Source organism: Mauremys reevesii, linkage group 12, assembly GCF_016161935.1.
Source record: "Mauremys reevesii isolate NIE-2019 linkage group 12, ASM1616193v1, whole genome shotgun sequence".
Lineage (NCBI taxonomy): Eukaryota > Metazoa > Chordata > Testudines > Geoemydidae > Mauremys > Mauremys reevesii.
Window position 1 is genome coordinate 1,357,805 of NC_052634.1, and position 14,128 is coordinate 1,371,932.

The following is a 14,128-nucleotide window of genomic DNA, read 5'->3' on the forward strand; positions in this document are numbered from 1 at the left end:
GCTTGCTAGAAATTAATAGGCAGCAGGTTTAAAACAAATAAAAGGAAGTTCTTCTTCACACAGCGCACAGTCAACTTGTGGAACTCCTTACCTGAGGAGGTTGTGAAGGCTAGGACTATAACAATGTTTAAAAGGGGACTGGATAAATTCATGGTGGCTAAGTCCATAAATGGCTATTAGCCAGGAGGGGTAAGAATGGTGTCCCTAGCCTCTGTTCGTCAGAGGATGGAGATGGATGGCAGGAGAGAGATCACTTGATCATTGCCTGTTAGGTTCACTCCCTCTGGGGCACCTGGCATTGGCCACTGTTGGTAGACAGATACTGGGCTAGATGGACCTTTGGTCTGACCCGGTACAGCCGTTCTTATGTTCTTATGAACGGAGCCTGTTCCTATTCCCTGCCCTGTGCACAGCAGCTGCACAGCTGGGGGCCTTTGCTACGGGGGCTGTTTGTTTATTAAAGATCTTACTTACCCACTGGCCTGGGTAGCACAGGTGCTGTGAATGGACAGATTCACTTCCACAGTGGCCCATTCTAAGCGCACTGGATTGCGGGAGGTAATGTGGGCTCAAACAGGGGCTGGGGGGACCAGAACTCCTGGGCTGTAGGCCTGGCTCTGCCGCTCTCTCTGTTACCGTGGGTCTCTGTGCCGCCGTCAAAGCGGGATTAGGAGGCCTGCATCACGGGTGGTTGGGGGCTGCGTCCGGATTGTGTGCGAAGGTCCTGGGGCCCCTCAACGAGAGGGACTAGAGAACGGCAGCATTGGAGCAGTCGCTGGAGGATAACAACAGAACCTGGTGGTTGGAACTCCAGCCCGTTAGGGATGCTGGACACAGGTGTGAGGAACTGGCCCGGGACTCTCCCCCTGCCAGCTCAGACGGGGCGGGGGGAACCTGTCTCTTCATTAGAGGGGCCTCTTCTCCTTGCCCACCTAAGTTTGCTCCCCTCTAGCTGCCAGTCCCCGTCACGCGTGCTTGGTCCCTGCCAAGGCAGTAGCAATGCATGGACCCCCCTGGGCTGCTGCTGCACGACTTGGGACCAGGGTCACTACGCTTCCCTGGGGCAGGGGCTTGGGGGAGCTCAGAGCTCCTCTAGGAGGTTCTGCAATGCTGCCCACACAGCCCTTGGCCTAGAGCCTTGGCCCTCCGCCAGCCTTCCTGGCACCCCCCTCTAGAGCCCAGACTGGTACGGTGCTGTATTGATGCTGCAGGAGATGCTGTCACACCAGGAAATGAGGGGACAGAGATGTATTTGCAGTGGGGAAGTCACCTCCTAAAAGCCTGTGTCCGTTTCCTGGCTCTGAACCCTCATGGCTTTCCAGCGGGGATTTTGCATTTCCTCCCTCTGTCCCCGTTCCCTGCCTTGCTGTTCATTATCATCAGTTATGTATACAGTCTGAATGTGCTATTTATCTCCAGACTGTTGGGTGGCTTCCCAATCCCTGTGGGGCTTCCACTGCCGTGGAGGGCTGGGCACAAGCCACACAACCACCCAGGTCTCATCATCTCTGGCCCAGTTAAAAAGGTACACAGAGGAGAGCCAACCAGAAGGCAGGTTCTCCTGGGACCGGTGCCTGCTCTAAATTTGGGACGAGAGGCTCCTCATGGGACAGAGAGTGACTCGTGTGGCCAAAGAGCTTTGACTTTGGAAAACATCTCACTACTGACCTTGTTTGTGCCTTTTACGTCCTGCACACATTGTCCTTGGATTGCAATTTGCCAATGAGTTTGCACAGAATACACAGTGTGAGTCTATCGCTGTATAAATATATACACAGGAAGGTGTTATAGGTAATGTCTCTTTCGTTTTGGTTTTGTATCTTCTGATCTAGTTGGACAGATCTGAAGAAGTTCTCATCAAAGCCTGCCTGCGGAATGTTTCTATTGCTCTTTGTACATTTCAAACAAAATAAACCCCACCCCCCAAAAATCCGACTCTGCCCTGAACATTTTTGGGTGCTGTTTGTTGGGGGCGGGGTGCAGGGGTGTGTGTTTGCCACTGTCTCTGCCGATGCTTTGACCCAGATGAGTCGGCTCAGCTGAGCCTTCAGCATTACTGTCTGGCAACAGGAATAAAAACAAAACACACACGTGTCTCCTGACAGTATGAGGCTGGTCGCCTTTCTTGGGATGTGGGTTGCCGAGGGAAGAGGGATGATTGGGCCGTTCATACGTCCACACTTGGGAGCTCCTTAACAGCAAGGCCCAGAGACAGGATGGAGAGGGACGTATGTAGAGAGTTGCTTGCACCATCTGACAGTCACGTGTTGGGGTTTAAATGGCATTTCACTGGTGCCGAAGCCTGTGGCTGCCCCTCTGCACGGGGGGGTGAACCTCACCCTAAGCTCCGAAGTCTTGTCCCTGGAGGCATTCAGCAAAATGCTTAAGCACGTGCTTAGGTCCATCGCTATTCAGCAAAGCACGGGCTCATATGCTTGCCTTTAAGCATGACCTTGCATCTCATTGACATCAATGGGAATTAGGAAGGTGCTTAAAGTAAGCATGGGTGTATGTGCTGTGCTGAGGCAGGCCTACCCCCAGCAGGTGCAGCGGCAGGACAGAACGAGATGGATTGCCCTCCCTGGCAAGGCCCGGGCAAGCTCTGCTAGCGGGCAGCATTAGCACTGGCTTGTCTGCAAGCGACCAGGTGTGGAGACACACGCTGACACTGACGCAAGGGGCATGGGCCTGTGGTCTGAGCTTCAGTGCTGACAGAGGGCTTGTAAGAATCCCACCAGCCCCCTCCTGCTCTCGCCTCCTCGCCTTTGGAAAGGCACCACGGCCCCCGGGCTTTGCTGAGCAGGGTTACTGGTAAGGAGAGGCAGGGCGTGACCACCCAGAGCCCTGATCCTGCCTGCTGCTCTGCTCTCCTTGCACTGGGCCCAAACCCATGCGGCGCTACACACCCCGAGCCCACTGATAGTGCTGGCACTCAGCACCCGCCACAGCAAGACCCGTTTTACAATGGGGCACTTGATTTTTAAACCCTCTCGTAGAGCCGTCGGGTGAGGGGTGAGTTAGGCAGAGGGTCACCCCCCCACGCTGGGCCTGGGGCAGGGAGAGGCAGTCGCAAAAGGGCGCTAGCCCACCCTCTGCAGCGCTGCTGGGAAGGGCAGACCCACCCCTTGGAATGGAGACAGGCAGCCTCCGCTGGGCTTTAAAACACGTTAATCAATAAAAGTGCAGCGACAGGCGGAGCCGCTGGACGGACAGTGCCACTGGAGGAAGAAAAATGTCATGTGCTATTCTGCTGTCAGGAATCAATCTGCTCCTCTCTGCGCCCTCCTGCTGGCTGCTGAGTCCCAGGGGCAGGCAGTGCGACCGCACCTGACTTGTTAGCACTTGGACAGGAGGTGTCAGGCATGGCCTGTGCCTCCCACACCAACGCGCTTGTGCGTCTGCAGCCAGGGGGTAGACGTGCACTTGCACCTAAAGGCGTCTGTAGGATAGTGTGTGTGTGTGTGTATGTGTGACACTGTGGGGTTGTGTGATTGTATGTACATGCATGATTTTGTGTGTTCATTTGCACATGATATGTTTGTGGGTATGACAGGGCGTGCACACACATGATAGGGTGCATATCATGGAGTGGGTTTTGTAGCCAATGCCTGAAGTTGGCATGATACAAACCCTTCCCAAATGCCCTGATTTCAGCCTCTCCTGCAGCTAGGGGCAGGGGATTTATCTGCTAACAGGCCAGCGGCACTAGAGCACAGCCTGTGTGCATGCCATGCTCCCCTGTGCTATTACTGCCAGCCACTGGCTTCCTCCACCACAGAGCCACACTGCTCCTGCTGTCCCACAAGCCAGGGCGTGAGCAAGGGCAGGGCGGGTAGCTGACCAGCCATGGGAGCTCCCCTGCCATCCAGGAGGCCATCCCACATGCTGGCAGCTGCTGTTGTGCCACTGCACAGTGGCTGGGTTGCACTGCGGGGAGCCGTGCGGATGCCTGTCTCTGGGCTGGGGGGCCCGAAGGGCACAGTCATCTCCAAAGCCCTGCACGACAGCACCACGCTCCCGCCTCCCCTTGTCTGGCTGGGTGCAGCGGCCAGCCCGCTCAGACACAGCAGTGCTGCTCTCCCCCCCCCCCCCGCCCCACGCGCTGCTGGGCCAGGCTTTGCTGCAGAATGGCTGCTGCCTGCTCACCCCGCCCGCCGAGCTAGCCATTGCCTGTGAAGTGTGCTGGGCGGACACTACGGAAGTCCCTGTTCCCTTGCTCCCGGCTGTGCAGGCAGAGCCCAGTGAAGGCTGCTCCATGGGGTGTGACCTTCCCTGGCTCCCATGGGAGCCCCTTTGCGAGGTGGTTGGTGGCTGCGCTAGGCTCGCCCTGAGTGGTGAGGGCCCTGGCTGGCCCTGTGCTCACCTGTGCTGAGGTGCCACCCGCCTGGTACCGATCCCACCGTCAGGCTTCCCACTGCAGTGTGCATCCCAGCCCCTGCCACCCTCTCCATGGTTCAACACCCCTCGAAGGCACTGGGGTTTAGGATCCCTGCCAGTTCGTGGCTTGCAGGCGTTTGAAATGGCCCCTGGTGTGGCAAGGCTGGGCTGTGGGCGGTAGCTTGGGGTTAGTTGTTGTTATCTCGATAGCGAAGGTGAGGAAAAACAATCAGAACAACGTGAATGGAATCAGCCTCCCTCGGAGCCGGAGCCAGAGCCTGGCCCAGGAAAAAGCCAGGCAGGGCAAGCTCAGGCCCCTCTGCTGCATGCAGGCCTGGGCCAGCATGGGCTCTGTGGGACCCCAGGGCGCACACACACCAGGCCTGCTATGTGCTTGGCATGCAGGGAGTGCCAGGCTGGATCGTGCGAGGGAGTCATCCTGGCCAGGAGCTTCCCTCTGACAGCAGCCAGATGCCTCTGCGGGCAGTGCAGAACCCTGAGCTGAAAGCAGCCCCTGATGCAGAGCGTATGTCATGCCAGACTATCTGTCATGCCCTCTGCCTTGGCCATCACTTTTCTCCCTGGTCTCTGACGTTCCCCACCAATTATCCATGGAGCAGCTTTTCTCTCGGTTGCTGAATCAGCATCAGCAAGATACTGAGACAGGATGCAGCCCAAGGAGCTGAGCAGCTTCTGCCACCCTGCCTGCCTCCGGTGGGCTCAGGGACTCCCTGGTGCCTCCGTGCCCTGGGGGCCTGCAGCCACCCAGCAAAGCCCAGGCCAGTGACATGCGGTTTCTTGTGAGTGCATTGTCCCCACGCCCCACAGAGCCCCAGCAGGGAGGCCAGGCTCTGTAAGAGGCAGGGAAGTGTGAAAGCCGCAGCCATGAACCTGGCTAGCAGCAGAGGGAGAAGTGGTGACTAGACACTTTGCTAAAGGCCCCTTGCTCATTCTGGCAGCTTTGAGAGCAGGTGCATTGGTGTCTGTGCAGACGGTGTGCCAGTCCCTGCAGCTGCTCCTTGCCTCCCCCTAGCTCCCTCCTTCCCTTTCCTGGCCATTTCTGACCTTGAGAACCAGTCGTTGCAAGTCTAGGAGGAGACAAGGGGACAGGACTGCTGCTCTCTGCGTTACAGCTGGAAATTCAGGCCTGGTGAAATTAAGAGGATGGGGGTACAGTGGGGCTCCCACCCCAGGTACAGAGAATTCATGTCTCTCTTCCCCTCCCCGACTCCAGCCCTCAGCAGAGAATTAATTGGTTATTATTTAAACTGGAAACCTCCATTATTAGCTGGAGCAGAATTAAAGGGTCATCCCATGTTCTGGCTACAAAAGCAAGTTGTAAGAGCAGAGCTATCCCAGGCTGACTGGCCCTTTTAAGAGGGAGCAGGGTTCAGTGCACCTGTGACTGATTACCTGCTACCCTGCACCTGGGCCCTATGCCGGGGCAGCAGGAGAGGAGAAAAGTGCTCACTGCTTTCCCATAACCTAGGGAGCTGAGGATGCTGTGGAGAACAAAGAGGCCCTGAGTAACCAGTGGAGGACTGGTAAACAGAGCAGGGGAAGGATGTTTACATGTAGACCTCAGCCCACAGAGGTGAGCAAAAGAATTACACAGAGATACTTAAATGAAGGAAGCAGCTGAGAGCCCAGACATGCAGGGCCCAGGGGAGGAGGGTTGTGCACCCCCCTGAACTGAAGGGGAGAAGCTGGGGCCAGAGATTTTATTTCAACTTTTTTTGGACTTAATGAAGTAGAAATCAAGTAGGGGGATTTTCTTGTTGTCTTTGCACTGTGTGGAGTTCTTAAGTGGCCCTGCAAGTGGCAGGGTGGTGCAGAGCCCTCCTTACTTGGCTGGGGGTTCCTTTGGTCAGTGGGATCTGATCCAGGGCCCCTCTGGGCCTGGCACTGGAAGAGTTCCCATTCCTATGTCCCCATGATGATCTGGCCGGCTGGGGAATGCAGTGGGGCAGAAGAGTGGATTCCCTCTTGACCCCTGCAGTCAGTAGTTAGCTTGTGCCCTGAAACATGAGGCCTGATTTTTAGCATAACTACACACTTTATTAATACTGGTCACAACATTGCACAACTCCTCAGTCCCAGCTATATCCGCAACTTGCATGTCTATAGCACCTTTCATCTGCTAGGGTCCCAAATGGCACAGAGCTGGGGCTGACTTCACCTGCCAGTGAAATGCAGCTGCCCCCAGGGCAGAACATGGCAGCTAGAATGACCCCCCACACACACACAGATTGGGACAGGAGGAGAAGGGAATGCTGTATCCGGGTGACGCTGCAGGGGGAGTTTAATTAGGCTGAGGGTAATTCTCTGAGCTGGGATTGGTCTAGGACAGCAGGTTCTGGGAAATCTCTTGGTTTCATGTAGGGCTGAGGGCTGAAGTTCTGCATCTCGCCCCATGGGTGGGGCCTCTAGCACCAGCCTGAGCATTGGGTGGCCTGGAGCATGGTTGGGTTCTGCCCCTGGGGGAAGATCACGAACAATCAGCTCAGTCAGGCTTCCATCAGCACCTGGGTTTCCCTTGGCGAGCTCCCATCAAGCCCCGTTTAGGTTAGATGAGCAGGGAATGCCACTCTGCCCTGTGTGCAACCCGCTTGTGGCTCGCAGAGCACGTTTCAGAACCCCCCTTCCCCCGCCACAGGGCAGAGAGGCTGCATTTAACTTCCCCTCCACCCTGCTGCTCCAGCACAACAAAACAAGGTCTGTGATCGTTTGCAGTGTGTGTGGAGGGGGATGACTGACCCGCTGATGTGCAGGGTTTGTGACTGATCGATCCGGTCATGCCTGGTTTGCACACACCTTTCCAGACTGCACAGTCTGGTTACAGGGTGGGTTCAATGTGTGCAGTCTGCCCATTGACTTGTCAATGTAAACATGACGCTAACCTGACTGGAAACAGCTTTCCTGTTCAGCATGTCGCTGGGTAAACGAAAATTGCCCTTGGAAACATTTATACCTTCCAGTCCCCATGAAGTGGGGGAAGGTGATCACATGGCTACAATACACCCGTGGAAACGATACATTCCATGGTGTAAAACTGACCCTAGTCCATACTCTGTCCCCCTCGTTACTGCCCTGCCTCACACCTCTTAGTGGTACCTAGGTGCCAATAATAATAGCATTGAGCACTGTCACACAGTCCTGGCCCTTTCCACTACCTCTCGCCTAGGCTACTTTCATTCTCGTACTGCAGCCAAAGCCGTGGTATCTGAGTACCTGCCTGATTCATTCCATTCACCGATTCCAAGGCCAGAAGGGACCGTTGGGATCATCTCGTCTGACCCCCTGAATCGCACAGGCCAGAGACCAGCCCCAGAATCATTCCCAGAGCAGAGCTTGTAGAGAAACATCCAATCTGGATTTCAAAACCGAATTGTTCCAGTGGTTAATCACTCCATGTGCCTTACTTCCATGTGCCTTTGTCTAGCTTCAACTTCCAGCCACGGGATCTCACCCCTTAACTTTCTCTTTGTTAAGCTAAATAGATTGTGCTCTTTGAGTCTATCGCTACAAGGCATCTCTTCAGCTCTCAGCCTTTCCAGGCTACTGTGCCCCTTCCCGGAGGCTGATTTGTCTTGCCTACCCACAGCTTCCACCTCCCTTAAAAGCTCCTTGCTTACAAAATCAGACCTAAGACTACAGAAGCGACACAGCCCACTAGTACTGACCAGTGGCTGCTGTTCTCATTTCCACCGTATAATTATAAATCAGTTGGAATATAAACGTTGTACTTGCATTTCAGTGTATAGTATCTAGAGCCGTATAAACAACTCATTGTCTGTATGACATTTGAGTTTGTATTGATTTCGCTAGGGCTGTTGTAAAACTAGGCAAATATCTCAAAGCGTTGATGTGCCCCTTGGAAGACCGTGGTGTCCCCCGAGCGAGAGGTACATGTACCCCGGTTAAGAGCCACTGCTTTAATCATTCTTGTGGCTCTGCTCTGACCCTCCAATTTATCACCATCCTTATTGAATTGTGGACACCAGAACTGGACACAGGATTCTAGCAGCAGTCGCACCAGTGCCAAACACAGAGGTGAAAAATCCTCTCTGCTCCTACTGGAGATTCCCCTGTTTATGCAGCCCACAGGGGCGGCTCCAGGCCCCAGCACGCCAAGGGTGTGCTTGGGGCGGCATGCCATGGGGAGTGCTCTGCCGGTCGCCAGGAGGGCGGCAGGCAGGCATGCCTGCGGGAGGTCCACCGGCGCCGCAGGACTGGCAACCGGCAGAGCACCCCCCGCGGCATGCCGCCGTGCTTGGGGCGGTGAAATGTCTAGAGCCGCCCCTGCAGCCCAGAATCGCATTTCACAGCATCACACTAGTAGCTCACATTCAGCTGATATCCACCACAGCCCCCAAATTTTTTTCAGTCACTCCTTCCCAGGCCCCCATCCTGTCTGTATGGCCTACATTCTTTGTTCCTAGATGTACACATTTACATTTAGCTGTATTTAAAATGCATATTGTTCGGTGCACCCAGCTTACCAAGTGATATAGACTGGTCTGAATCAGTGACCCATCGTCCTCTTCTTTATTTACCACTCCCCCAACTTCTGTGTCCTCTGCAAACTTTCAGTGATGCTAAATAGGAAACAGAAAGCAGGAATAAATGGTCAATTTTCATTACCACCAGCATCATAATGGATTTTAATGGCAATTCCCATCCTGCTAGGAAGGAGAATTTTGTACAAAGACTCAGAAATTGGTTCTTGGCCCTATGCTATCAGCCGTCTGGAAGATTCATTAACAATCCGGAAAAGGGGTTAAGCTAGGGTGACCAGATGTCACAATTTTATAGGGACAGTCCTGATATTTGGGGCTTTTATTTATATGGGCTCCTATTACCCCTCCCCACCATCCAGATTTTTCACCCTTGCTATTTGGTCACCCTAGGTTAAGCAGAGAGGTGGCAACAATTGCAGATGACACCATTCTGACCTGCTGAAGAGCTCTATGGAGCTCTAAGGCTTGTCTCTCACCACCGGAAGTTGGTCCAATAAAAGATGTTACCTCCCCCCGCCTTGTCATGTTAATGCCCTGGGACCCACACCTCTGCAGCAACACTGCCAACAACATTCTTTAGCTTCGACGAGACCCGAAGAGATGTTAAGGACTCTGGAAGAACCTAACCAAAATAGGTGAATTGTGGCAACACGCTGTCATATAAAAATGAGTGGTGTTAAATGCAAAGTGGTGCATGTTTAGTGGGAATAATCTGAATTACTCCTACATCTAATTAACAGTATCAGCTCAGGAAAGGGGTGGGGCATGAGGTGAACATATTGATGGAGAGCTCTGTCCAATGGGCACCTGTGGTGGTGGTGGTGGGGGGAGGTTAGGGTACACCAAGAACAGGGGGCAGAATCTAATGCTGCTCTGTAAATCAAAGTGACAACCCATCTCGAAGGCTACAGTGGAATTAGAGGGGTTCAGAGAAAGGTCACAGAATGATCAGGGGCCTGGAAAAACGTTCATAATGGGAGACTCAATAGACTGGGCTTGTTTACCTTAGAGGCAAATAAGAGGGAACTTGACAAAAGTCTATTTAAAATAATGAGCAGGGTGAAGAAGGCAGCTCAGGCACTCGTGTTCACCATGTCTCAATGCACAGGAGCCAGGGGACCGTCGATGCACTCAAAGGGGGGACGTTCCAAACTGACGAGTGGGAACACGTTTTCACACAATGCACAACTGACCTGTGGGACTCTGCCACACTCTGTTTGGGGACCCCCAGAGCATGGGGTGCAGACCTGACCACCTTGGCTAATACCCACCGATGGACCTATCCTCCAGGAACTTTTTTTGAACCCAGTTATAGTTTTGACCTTCACGACATCCCCTGGCAATGAGTTGCACAGGTTGACTGTGCATTGTTAGAAGTACTTCCTTTTGTTTTATACCTGCTGCCAATTACGTTCATTGGGAGACCCCTGGTTCTTGTGTTATGTGAAAGGGAAATAACGCTCCCCTGTTCACTTTCTCCACCTCATTCACCTGATTTTATAGACCTCCCTCATAGCCCCCCTCAGTTGTCTCTCTCCTAAGCTGACTAGTACCAATCGTTTTAATCTCGCCTTTCATATGGAAGCTGTTCCATACCCCAACTAATTTTTCTTGCCCTTCTCTGTATGTTTTCCAATTGTAATATGTTTTTTTAGTGCTGGGGCGACCAGAACTGCACACAGTATTCAAGGTGTGAGAGTCCCGGGGTGGCATTATGATATTTTCTGTCTTATCCCTTTCCTCATGGTTCCTAACTTGGTTAGCTTTTCTGAGCTCCGCTGCATATTGAGTGGATGTTCTCAGAGAACTGTCCAGGATCTCTTTCTTGAGTGATAACAGCTAATGGAGACCCATCATTTTATATGTATAGTTGGGATTATGTTTTCCAATGTGCCTTACTTTGCATTTATCAACATTGAATTTCATCTGCCATTGTGTTGCCCTGTCATCCAGTTTTGTGAGATGCCTTTGTAACTCTCTGCAGTCAGCTTTGGACTTAACTATCTTGAGTAATTTTGTATCATTTGCAAATGTTGTCACCTCAGTATTTGCTCCCTTTTTTTTCAGATATTTTCTGAATATGTTGAACAACACTGGTTCCAGTACAGATCCTTGGGAGACACTCTCTCCCTTGTGAAAACTGACCCTTAGTTTCCTGTATTTTAACCAGTTACTGATCCAGGAGAGAACCTTCCCTCTTCATGCATGACGCTTACTGTGCTTAAGAGCCTGTGGCCTGAGGCCAAGAGCTCAGCAAGAATCAAATAAGAGATGAGGCATTTCTATGAGTACTAAGCAGGGCCGGTGCAAGGAAGTTTCGCGCCCTAGGTGAAACTTCCACCTTGTGCCTCCCCCACCCCCAGCCCTGCGGCAGCTCCCCCCCTGCCCTGAGGTGCCCCCTCCAGGGAGCCGTGCAGCACCTCCCCACCCCAGCTCACCTCTGCTCCGCGTCCTCCCTGAGCACGCCGCCCCGATCTAATTCTCCTTCCCTCCCAGGCTTGCGGTGCCAAACAGCTGATTGGTGCTGCAAGCCTGGGAGGCGGGAGAAGTGGAGCAGCGACCTCGGGGAGGAACTGCTGTAAAAAAAATAAAAAAAAATTGGGGGCACCGCTTTTTGGCACCCCCAAATCTTGGCGCCCAGGGCAACCGCCTAGTTCGCCTTAATGGTAGCACCAGCCCTGGTACTAAGAATAGCCAGAAGCATAATAGTAAATACAAGAAACTAACCAAGCGTTTGGGAAGGGCTGTTAATCATCCTGCTTCAGAGCATGAGCCAACCGGTAACTACTGGGGGTCAGGAAGGAACTTTCCCTGGGGGCAGATTAGCCCATAACTGGTGCGGCTGCTGAATGTCCTGCACCTTCCTCCGGAACAGCTGGCTCTGGACTCTGATGGGGCAGGACCCTGGACTAGACTGACCCTGGTCTGATCCAGACAGGCAACCCCCATATTCCAAAGAGTTTTAAGGGGCCAACTTCTATGGTCCTGTGGCATTACTGCTGGAGGAGAACAGTAGGATTTGATGGCAGAGGACTTGCCTAGGACTAGTAAGTGACAAATCCTTGCTCTGAGCAGGAAGGGAGGCAGCAGAAGCAGAAGGACACTGCGCTGAAGAAGGGAAAGGAAAGGGTTAGAATGGGAAAAGCTGCCAAGCACTCACCGCAGTCTGCTGCATTCGGTCCTTGTTCAGGTTCCTAGGTGCTCGGTCTGTCTCTGTGTCTCTCTCACTTGGGACTGCAGGGCAGAGCATCTGATCAGAGAGTGTTTCTCCCTCCCACTTCCCCCACCTCCTGCTCGCTGGCTGCCAGGCTTGAATTGAAAGGTCGTTCGACAGGACCTTGCAGGAACTATATGGTGCTGATGGGAAGTTACATTTCAGCATCTCCTCTCTCCCCAGCCGAGGAGTTCTGACTTTCCCAGCAAAGTGCTCTGTGGCCCTGGCACCCCCGCTCCATCTGCCTCCAGAGGGATTGGGGTGCTGGGATGTGCCCAGCTCGGGGAGCAGTGGTGGGAAGGGGAGGAGAGCAGGGTGGTTACCTAGCTGGGAACTGGGGCTCACATCTGCCCCAGGGGCTTTATTCCCCCCCCTTCTGGTCTGCTCCTGGCACCTGTGCTACAAAGAGGGAGTATGCGGGAGCTGGGCGCTGTCTCAGGAGGATCCACAGGGATCTGCCTGCCCTGCTTAGTGCAAACCTGCTTTGTTATCCAATGGCAGTGGGACAGGAATGTGTCCCTACGGCCTGAGCTTGGGAACCCTTCTGTGCCTCAGGGACGTAGCAACTCCATGGCAGCCTCCTCACCCATGTGCCTTGTGTGGGGAAGGCGTGGCCTGGGGGTGGGGGGAATGACAAGCATGAATAGGGGGCCAGAGAAGGTGGGGAGCAGGGGGCACAGAGGCCTGGCCTGTGGGACACAGGGGCATGGAGGCAGAGGCGGTGGGAGGTGCAGGGGGCACAAGGGGGGATGGCTGGGTGGACATGGGGGCAGATTATTGTGTGTTGTCTTTGCTAATAAATGACAGTGTATTGTCAGAAGCACGGGCTGGCCTTTGAATTTGGACACAGACTCAGGGCCTGGGCTACCACTGCCTGCACCCGGGAGCTGTGCCTGCAGCACTTTGTGTGATGATGCTACCGACCGTGGGACTTGAAAACATCCAACATGTGTTGGAAACCACTGGGGTTTCCCTAGATCTGCATGAGCCCCTGGGAAAGTCTGGATCCACTGAGCCCCTCCAGAGACAAGAGGGCAAACCTCACGCACACCGACACGGGTTGAGCTTGCCCCATGCACCCAGTAGAACTGTGCCTGCGTCATGGGAGATGCTCTGGCACTCAGCACTGCAGTACCCAGGTGAGACTCCAGACAGACCCCACTGGCACAGGCGGGTGGTGGGACACTCTCTCCAGGGACAAGGGGAAGGTGGGTGGAAGATAAGATCCCGGCGCACTTAGGAGTGCAGTCTGTGCGCGTTAGGTGCGGGGCTGGGGTGGGTGAAAGCTGCAGGCCAGTTCTGCTCTCACGGGCCTTTCAAAGAGGTTGAAGATCAAGAGCATAACTTATCCTTGCTGCCAGGACCAGGAGGGGGCACCGGGATATGGGAGCAAGCCCATAATAATCATGGGAAAAACACCTGCCTGCCACCACTGGGAATCGGGGGTCCTGCAAAGAATAATCCTGGGAATTGGGAAACCAGAATCCGGAGGGCTTTAGTGCCAAGAAACCAGGAGAGCTGCAGAAATTAATGGGGGGTGGGGAGTACATAACAAAGGCAAGGGAGAAGAGAAGGGGCAGACGGCCAGGCCTATTTGTGTGCCAGGGCCATGTCCGTTCGGAGGCTGTTGGCTCAGTCTCCATCCTTCTCTCAGAATAACTCTAAAGCCCTTGAAATATGAGTCTCCCTCTTTCCCCTGGGCAGGTTTCCCTGTGACTAAGTGTTTGCACAGGCCAGTGGGAAGGAGCCCTTGAGCTCTCTCTGCCTGCCATGCTGAGAAGGTGACACCGTCCAGTCTAGGACTGCTTGGCTTTTCCTGTAATCGGACACAACTAGACTCTGCAGAGAAGGGACCTGGCTAGGCAGCAGGCAAGAGTCTTCCAGGTCTCAACACCCCTTGGGTCACTTGAGCAAAGCTGGAAGGGGACCCAGGTTACACAAATGGGACCAAAGCGGGGAGACACCTGCTGCTGTGTGGCACCCCCAGTGGCCTGGACAAATGGGGTGTGAACAGCTC

At 53.9% G+C, this 14,128-nt stretch overlaps 1 protein-coding gene across 1 annotated transcript in view; it reads left to right on the forward strand.

Annotated features, from left to right (window-relative positions):
* Positions 1–5,872: 5,872 nt before the first annotated feature.
* Positions 5,873–14,128, forward strand: part of SCN4B (sodium voltage-gated channel beta subunit 4) — a 28,718-nt gene continuing 20,462 nt past the window's right edge. The window contains exon 1 of the mRNA XM_039496555.1: positions 5,873–5,971. The gene's annotated coding sequence lies outside the window, so the exon portion shown is untranslated. The remainder of the gene's footprint in view (positions 5,972–14,128) is intronic.